The 9,536-nt window shown below is 32.9% G+C and overlaps 1 protein-coding gene across 5 annotated transcripts in view; it reads left to right on the plus strand.

Moving 5' to 3' along the window:
* Nucleotides 1-9,536, plus strand: part of LOC5572409 (papilin) — a 352,322-nt gene that overhangs the window by 169,878 nt on the left and 172,908 nt on the right. The gene's annotated exons all lie outside the window — the stretch shown is intronic.

Raw genomic sequence — 9,536 nt, forward strand, 5'->3', positions numbered from 1 at the left:
TATCCGTCTCCTTCTCTTGTTTCTTCCTTGCTAGCGCGTTCTTGAACCGCACGTGACGAAGTCAGCCGAGTTCAAATCCGTGTAAGGGCGTCAACAGTCAGTCGGCCTGGCTCAAACACACAAGACTACTTTAAATCTTTTCAATTTTTTGCTCACCTTCTACCACGAACCGCGCGGTGTCAATTTTAATTTACACTAATCACTCATTTCATTCAATTTTTGGGTGGTTGACTGAGCGTGCCTGCTTCGCGTTTTGGGTAAACTGGTCCAAACGTCAATCGCGAGCGTGCGTTCAAAGGCGGGAAGCTGGAACGATACACCCAATAGAGAGGTGCACTCTAAATCTGTTGCACTGCGCTACGTACCGTATTATGGGGTGAAGTTGATCACTTTCAAACGATTATGTGCTATAACTTTTGGTGATATGCATGTATAATCGTCAAAATATTTTCCAAAACCTCAGAGGCGAATTACATTAGGTCAAACCTCTATAATAAATAATAATAATAATTATAATATTTTTATAACCTGTACCGACATAATTATTATCGAATCAATTACGTGATTTTTTTTGACAAATTGTGATAATATCAAAAACCATTTATAAAAATCGAAAAGGTAACTTTTTGATTCCGGGGAGAAGTAGATTAATCAATCACTGTAATAGTTTTCCAAAATGATAAATATGTGCTACCCTCTTAAATAATTTGGTGTCACTAAATCTGAATCAAGTCTCAAAAATCTTACAACTTGTTGGAAAGCTAGTAAATTTTAAAATTGAACTTCATTATTTACAGAATAAATCTCATTAAACGTCTTTCTCTGAAAGTTGTAACCTGCTCATGAAAAAAAAACATTTATATTTCTCTAAATATTAATGTCTATGGAAATTCTAAACTAAGTTCAAAAGCATACCTACATGATATTTATGAGACAGCTTGTTTGAATCATGTCATTTGATGAGCCCTTCAATACTTCAACAGTTCATCAAACATTTCCAAAAACTCTATTTTTCTCAATCAAGTGTGAGAATAAAAGGGGCATTGGCGTAGCTTTTCCTGGAGGAGGCATAGCGAGCCCTAGCGTATCGTAATATTAGAGATACAATCTAATGCAATAAACACGATTATTGAGAATTGTTTATAATTTTGTTTCGATGTTCGGTCAGCAGTTTTCATAAATTTCCAATTTCTTCATGGTAAATTTCAAACTTTCTTTCTTAAAAGATACCCTCCAAGAAAGACCTAACTCAGAAATCCATGAAAAGTGCGATTGTATATTCTAGGGTTCCACTAGGAATAGTATAGGATTTTTTTTATTGGCGAGATTTTAAGTCCTGGGTTAGTTTATCTCGGGACCAACGACTTAACTTCCTTTCCAAAGAAGTCGTCACTGCAACCATTACGTTATAAGTGACTATCTCCGGAGATGGGATTCGACTCCAGGTTCTCGGCGTGAGAGGTCTGTATTCTAACCGCTACACCAGGTCCGGAAAGACGGAATTTTCAGGAATTTTCAAAAATAATTGGTGTTTGCATGTTTATATTCAGAAACGTTTGTATATTTTTCGAAGGTAGTCCATTTCACATAAAGACGATTCGCATAAAAACGTTTCGCATAAGAACATTTGGAAATTCTACCTGTTCTTTTCATACATGCTTTATGCGAAACGTCTTTAAGTGAAATGGGTCACTCCTATAATTTTCTAGCTCCATGATTATTCTAAAATCTCATACAAATCCATCATTTGTTCTTGCAGAGAATCTTCCCACAGTTTATATGGGTTACATTAGTCTCCACAGGTTACATTAGTTTTACTCTTTCAGGGATTTTACTAAAATTCCTCCTATATTTATATATCCTATATTTTAGATTTTCAACCATGAATATGTCCAAAAAAACCATTCAAAAATTTCCCTCCAATACTTGTAGAGTATTATCCGAAAATGTCTACAATGATTTCTACAAGATTTATTAAATGAGATTTTTATTTTTTATTTAGAATTAGAATATCCAAGGTTTTTTTTTTTTCAAATAATTCCTGTTGATTTTTTTTTTAAATTAATGTTGTAAATATTGCCTACGATTGTTCACACTTGGAATAAAAAAAAAACTTTGGAAGAAGTACTAGAAATGTTTCCAAACTTTTCTCAGGAAATTCATCGGAAGTTTGCTTTAGCACTTCTCAAAGATTTTTCTACAATTTTTAACAAGTATATATATTTTTATTATCCCTTATCGATTCTAACAGGATTCTTCCTGATTTAACAATAGAAATACAGCAAGAGCGTTTCTATAAAGTGTTTCGCAATTAATTCAAAATATTCTTGAAAATTTGTATCTGAAAATACATAAGGAATTTTGTTTTTACATAATTCGTCCATTTGATTCAAGATTCTTAAGCAAGAGATTTATTCAGATACTAATTCAAAAAACCAAACCCTTAAAAAGTTGAAAAGAATCCAAAGCTTTTTTCATAAAATTATCTAAGGTTGTATCTAAAGAATTGCCCAACAAAACGTAAAAAGATCTCCCTGGGTTTTAAATAAAAATAAAAAGATTTCCTCAGAATAATGAAGAAAATGATGTCAGATGTGCAAACGAACAGAAAATTGATTGGTCTTTCTAGAGAAAAATCTAAGTAAATGTTCGTACGATTCCATGATTCGACGCTGTTTCTGGAAAAGTATCGAAAAATAACTTCTAAACGAATTCCAATAGTAAATAAAAACAGGATTCAAAATTATTGAAAATTCCTTGAAAAAAATTTGGTAGAGGAGTTTTTTTTTTGTTCAATATTTTCAAAGATTCTTCACAAAATTACCAAAAGTATTAATAGTTCAGTTCATTAATAGTGTTGAGAAAAATCTTGCCATTATGTCTAATGCTCAAATTCAGGATCAAAGTAAATTTATAATGTGATTTTTGATGACATTTTTGAAAACCTAAAATAAATCCCGTAGAAATCTCAAGAAATGCTAATTTTAATCTTTCATTAAAAAAAACAGCTAAAGGACCAACTACATAATCACGGAAAGAATTTTCAACATTGCTGAAGGTATGTAGTATTCTTACTGTACAAGAAGTTTCTGATGGTGGATTTTGAAGAGCAATTGATGAAATTACTGGTACAATCAAGGGCAAAATTATTGAAGAAATTGCTTTTTATCTAAACACAGCATCTATTTTTGTAGAATTAACAGCGAATCCTTTTGAATTATTATGAGTTTTAGAAGCACCTGCAAAAGTATTGATTTCTCTAAGTTTTTTCGAGGAATGTCATGAACATTCGATCGATTAATGATCAAACGATCAACTGATGGGATACACACTTCGTAGTTGCTACTCCGTGAACAATCAGGACAGTGGTATTACACAAAGAAGCATTCAAAAGGAGAGCTTGGGTTTTAGCTATTTACCATCTTCAATGTACAATCACATCATCCTTGCATTTCTAAATTGACGACGCAAGCCACGTCCTCATGTCCATCGAGGGGAAAAAGGAGTGTTGATTAGATGGTCATTACTAAGAAACCAGAGACTCTACTGCATTTCCCATAGCTAATTTGGAAGTAGGAATGTTTTGTTAGTGATTGATGGGGTATTAGATCGTGAGGATACCACTGTGGTAAGCGGTTGAGTCGATTTATCCAATTCTAGCGATAAATAGAACTAAATATGTTTGATGTCATTGTCAAGAATGACGCAGAAAGATACAGAAAGATAGCTGTTAGGAAGAATGTTACAATTATGAAAAAGGAACGGGCCTGGGATTGAACCCATGACCTTCTGCTTAAGAAACAAAAGAGATAGCTATTAGACTACCAACCCCGTACATTGCCAACACATTATCATGCAAAAAAAACTGTAAGGGTATATTTTAATGAACTTTGCCCGATATTGAGGCCTTGGAGCAGTTTCTTGCTGCATTGCTGAGAAACTGTATCTAGAAATTTAGAATAAGAGGTCCTAATTTCATCTTAAAAACACTGAAAAAATTTGCATATGTGTTATATCGCTTTCAGAAAAAATTGAAATGCAGCTTCAGTAATACAGTAATAAAATATATAATATTTTTTGTTCAAGGATTTTTAGAGAAACGTTTTGGTGGATTTTCCAATGGAGCATTTGGAAAAAAATTGAAGCCGTGTCTGGCAGAACTCTTTTAAAGTTTCCATGAAACCTAAGACCGGTGTATCTTTTGAGGCTAATCCTTTTGTATTATTCAATAAAAATTGAACTTTTTGACAGCGGGTCGTCATCATGAACGTAGAACTAGAAGGTTTAAATCTAAAAATTAAACATAAGCATAGCAATTGAGCAATAAGTGACAGATTTTTCAAGATTTTCTGACTGATTTTGTTGTTTGTTGAAGCTCGTGAAATTATTTCTCGCGGAATAAGTGAAATTTTTTCAAAGTAATACAAAGACTAGTTTCATATAAAATTCCGATAAAAAACTTGTATGGCTACTTTGCGGAATTTTCAGAATATAATCTTACTGGATTTGATGGAATATCTGATGAAAAATTTCGTTGAAGAAATTCTAAATGAATTCCTGGGGGATGTTTTCTTTTATATTTGAGTCAATAAAATAAATTTCCCGTTAAAAGTGTAACAGATTTGTATATCAAAAGCCAATAACACTGATGACGATCCTATGACAGATTTATGAGATAATCATGAAAATGAGTGATTTTTTATGGAACCACAAAATGGGGTGTTAAGGTACTTGAGTTTTGTAAATGAAACTATATTTTGCCAACAGCAAAATATTATCATTTTGAAAAGATCAACGTTATTGCTCAAATTATTATTATTGTCGTCAATAAATAATACAATCAAATTGGTCAATAACGTTGATCTTTTCCTTCAATTCAATCAGTTTTTGTTCAAACTGAAGCTGATAATATCTTCATATTATTCAAGTTGGAACTCCTGCAAACGCAAACCTTTTTGTTTTAATTCCTAAAACATTGATTATTTGGAAGCTATCTGTGCATCGTACAAATGTCTGGAAATCATGTTTTTTAAGTATATGCAACTGGATCATAACTTATACATTTGCAGTTTACCAATTTCAAGAAGCTGTGCGCATCAACCTTTTTTTTTTCTTTGGGATGTCAAATTAGACGGCTAAGACCGATCACGGTCCATCTCGCCAACGCATCAACCTTGTGAATCGCCTAGAATATGTTAGGATAATTTCACCAAGCTTGTAGTTTTAACAGGGGAAGTGGATACTTGCCCTTTGAATGAAGCACTACATCAACGACGTATTTGTATGCACCATCAAGTGGCATGAAAATCATAACTAAAAGTTTTCGAGTGTAAAGCAGTGGTGGAAAAGTTCGCAGCACAAAGCAGCCCCCGAGTGCATACCAACACATAACAAAAATCACACACTCGCGATGTTTAATATTAATGCGTAATGTTGAAAAGGCATTGCGTAATGTAAATTACGCAACTAATTTCATTTGTGTAATTAATATTACAATACTGCATTACTCTGTGGAAAGTAGACCGTTTCATGACAGATTGGCGTGATAAAAAACAACCTATTTTGAAGAGAAATTGCAAAAACAGTAGGCCAATTAGGCCAATTTTATTTTTCTATTAAACTGGCAAATTTAGGAACTAAACATTATTATTTTGAAAAAGTAGCTCGAACTTGATCGAATAAGATCGTTTTAAAGCTATTGGCCACCTAGATTAGTAGAATAGTTGACCATATTCCTTAAGCTTGAAATTTTCCCATTTTGTAACCCAAGTAGCACTTGTAACTTGTCCAGTGAATAAGAAAAATAGAAAAAAAAAAAATTGAATTACATAGGAATTACACTTATGATGCAGAGAAACATATAGAATTTCACTTCGTTACAATAGTGTTGTCATTCTGTTACGAAAAACCTTAGAAAAATGTGAATCATAAAGCAGTTTCAAAGCGGTCCTTCAGTAACATTGTAGAAATTCGATGAAGTTCTATGTTACTGTGCAGTTATTGACACTGTTACAAGAAAATCAATAATTGCAAAATAGTTATACCGCGACTGAACCTTTAGATGATTTTAAAAATTGTATGTCGCTTTAGATGTAGGAAACATATTAAAACCAATAAACAATCATATCATAAAACGAATGGTATAGAACGTTAAAATCTCTCTAACATAAAGATATCACTGCGGAACACGTTTTTGTCTCCAGCACCAGAATACCGCTATTCATTTAATTAAGGGTTGCTGAATCCATTGCCGTTTTCAGAAATATCATAGCACGTCTAGTTTTTGAGATATTGGCTGTTGAAAATGCAAAAAAAGACTAGTTTAGCTAACTTGCATGCAAGTTTGCCAGCTTGTAAGGTAATATATTGGCTTAATTTGCCACAGAATTCAAACTTTATGTGTATAACAATACTTATCATCAAAGTTTGTGATACTTTCGATGCGGAAAAGTTATTTTTTGATGGTTTAGAGAATTGTTGTATTTTGCCATAGAGAAGAAACGAAGAATTTTGTATGGAGACTGCAAGCATGTTGAAAAAATCGTTTTTTTTCAAATTTTATCGCGCAATTCCAATCAAATTATGTCTGAAATTAAAGTTCAAGTTCTATTTTGCATGTTTAGTGGATTAGATTACAAAAAAGTTTGATAAATTGTACTTTAATTTTCATGTAAACATTAATAAAACCAGTGTTTTATACAACTTTGGCGACCTGTAGCTAAAAATTGTGACGTGCTGGAACATTTCTGAGAATGGCACCATATTCAGCAACCCCAAATCTACTAGAGACACATAATTTGATTCTTGAGACACGCAAAAGTGTCATTTTTGTTACGCTGTGTATATGTTTACTTACGGCATACCATTGAATTTCTGGGTCGAAATGGTTTCAATACTGATGACAAAGATCACTCATTACACTCGGTTTTCAGACGATTACACGCACGACACTTGCGGACAACACAGAGCCTTTTCCATATATTTTAAAGCGTTCATCTATTAAAATTCACAACCAATTTAATTTTCTTCATTTGTTAATTTGAAGATTACTTTTTACCATAAATTTAGAACAAGACTAAACAAACAACACCTAGTAAACAGTCAACAAAGAAAGTTACAGCTGCGTTGCAGCATATATCTCAGAAAAGACTGTCGAGGTTGCCTGCTAACTTTTTTGACATAACTGCAACAATAATGTAACAATTATGTTATTGTATTGCACAATGGGTTAAACTATCCTTCTTATTGGACAGAATATTATTTCTTAATGATGAACCATGGACTTATCATTCATCATTTTTTTTTATTACAAAGTACCCGTTGGAAGTTTATATGATCAAATTGTGCAAACAATTTTCAAGGAAAATAAAAGGATAAAATATAATTCTCTTTAAGGTCTCTAATCACGAGAGTATTAATATGTTTTGAACATTCAGACAATAAAAATACTCATACAAAACAATATTTAATATTTATTATGATAAGGTTTTTTTTATTATGATTCCCACTGTGCATCACGTTTTGGTACTTCTTTCAGAATGCACAAAAAGTTACTTTGTCGTTACAACGCATCTTACTCGTTTATATGTAACCTGAAGCAGTATGAAGTTGGTGACAAAGAAACTCTATGAATGGTTGCAAATAAATTTAATATAAGTCAAAACATGACCTTCAATCACGAGTGACTAATATGAAACTAGACAGTGATTTGATTTATTTCTATGCACTACTGGTCATAAATTTCTGTATATCTACAATTATTTGAAGATTGCATATGACTAATCTGCATTATTCTTGAATATCAAGCATCTAACGTTGAACATTTTCGAAAACTTAAAAAAATGATTTTTTGATACTTTCTACTATAACTTATTTTAATTATAAGCAATGTAATCAGGATTGATGAATGCGTACCTATGCTTAAATCTTTTAGAAGGTAGTGCAAGTGAGATGGTGGATGGTGAATCGAAAAGAGATCAGTATCGTGAATATATTGCATGCACCGACGATTAATATTTCAAAAATGTCAGGAGAAAATGCTTATATTTTCGAGGCACATGTATTTTTCCAAAGTATCATATAAAATATCACGGTAAATATTGAATCGCATTAAAAGTTGCGGTAAATTAAGTATGAAAATAAATATGAAGAGGCTTAAAATAATTAAATGGCTTAAAATTCCCTTTTTTATTTTGTTTTTCTTTTGTAAATATGTTGTTTGGCTAACATTAAATTTAACGGCATGTAGTTTGGTAAAATTTTGTCCAGGATTCTGCAATTAACTTGCGGTGTTTGTCTGTTGCACAGTTGTAGCAATTTAAACGAGTGAAGCAAATTATAACTAGTCACATATGAATTACATATGTGATTAGTTATAATTTTCTTTACTTGTTACATATTGGCTCCACCTCCTGCGCTTTTTTCGTTACATAGCTGTTAAATATTTCGTTACATTGGCTTTGTCATTTTCTTTGAGTTTGTTACACACAAATTGCTGTGATTTATTAATGACATGGTGTGCTACTTGGGAATAAACCTGGTTTACAACTAAGTCGCTGGACCTGTCATCTAGGTGGCCGAATATTCTTCAAATGATTTCCCACGACCATGTCTGAGTTAGCTTTTGCAAATTATGATATTTAACTCCCAAATTGCGACGAATAAGAAGAAACATAAAATTGGCCTATTTTCGGTTGGCTCTAGAGAGGTTCCATATATAACCGGAACAATATCCAAGGCCAAATTCGGCCTCAGTGACTAATTTAGTTATGTTGAGTACAACTGTTGAGTAAAATGAAGTTGGGACCATTTTTACCCGACTTGACCCAGTGACCCGACGGAATAACTTTCTACCAGTGGACTTTTCCTAAAATTACAGTGATGATTAAAACTATAAATCCATGCGATTCCATTCGAACTAAAACGAAGTTAGTCTGTCAAGAATTGACAAAATGGCAGCAATCTGAACTTTTCTCCATTTGCTGGGCTGATACGTATGAATATGGGATTATAGCCCTGCAAACAGCTTAAAAAATCTAAAGATTCGAAAAATGAGTTTTCACTATGGGATGCTACGCTTGTACTTATAATACGAGTTTGGTAAATTTTTCAAATTTCTCCATGGTAATTTCCTTACATCCACGTTTCTCAACCGGGGGTCCGCGGACCCCCGACCTTTTAAAAACACGCTAAAACGAACATCTCACAGCGAGCCGTTTTTTCATTGTTATCAAGGTTGAGAAACAATGAATAAACCTACATTGCCTTTTAATCGCCACCGAAAAAGCTGAAAATTTCACAGAACGTTAAGGATAGTAAGAAAGATATGGGAGATTGAATTTTTAAACATTTTTAAATTTTAAATCGCTCTAATGTACACGTGGATACAGAAGTATCATAGTGATCAACTTTTCCCCACTGATCAACTACTCCCCGAATTACGGTGACTACCTACTTACCGGTAGCTGCTTTGCACCATTCGCAGTGATCTACACTCTGCAAGCATGAGTGGACAGCGAAAAAAAAAGTGATCGCCG

The sequence above is a fragment of the Aedes aegypti genome, chromosome 1 (assembly GCF_002204515.2).
Source record: "Aedes aegypti strain LVP_AGWG chromosome 1, AaegL5.0 Primary Assembly, whole genome shotgun sequence".
NCBI lineage: Eukaryota > Metazoa > Arthropoda > Insecta > Diptera > Culicidae > Aedes > Aedes aegypti.